Source organism: Lepidochelys kempii, chromosome 9 (assembly GCF_965140265.1).
Source record: "Lepidochelys kempii isolate rLepKem1 chromosome 9, rLepKem1.hap2, whole genome shotgun sequence".
NCBI lineage: Eukaryota > Metazoa > Chordata > Testudines > Cheloniidae > Lepidochelys > Lepidochelys kempii.
The window spans coordinates 78,664,681-78,665,191 of NC_133264.1; positions in this window are offsets into that span (position 1 = coordinate 78,664,681).

A 511-nucleotide genomic window follows, 5' to 3' on the forward strand; every position below is an offset into this window, starting at 1 on the left:
AATGTGCATTTGGACGTTTAAAGGCGCGCTGGCGCAGTGTTCTGACTCGGTTAGACCTCAGCAAAACCAATATTCCCACTGTTATTACTGCTTGTGCACTCCACAATATCTGTGAGAGTAAGGGGGAGATGATTATGGCGGGGTGGGAGGTTGAGGCAAATCGCCTGGCTGCTGGTTACGCACAGCCAGACACCAGGGCGGTTAGAAGAGCACAGGAGGGCGCGGTACGCATCAGAGAAGCTTTGAAAACCAGTTTCATGACTGGCCAGGCTACCGCATGAAAGTTCTGTTTGTTTCTCCTTGATGAAACCCCCCGCCCCTTGGTTCACTCTACTTCCCTGTAAGCTAACCACCCTCCCTCCTCCCTTCGATCACCGCTTGTAGAGGCAATAAAGTCATTGTTGCTTCACATTCATGCATTCTTTATTCATTCATCACACAAATAGGGGGATGACGACCAAGGTAGCCCAGGAGGGGTGGTGGAGGAGGGAAGGAAAATGCCACACAGCAC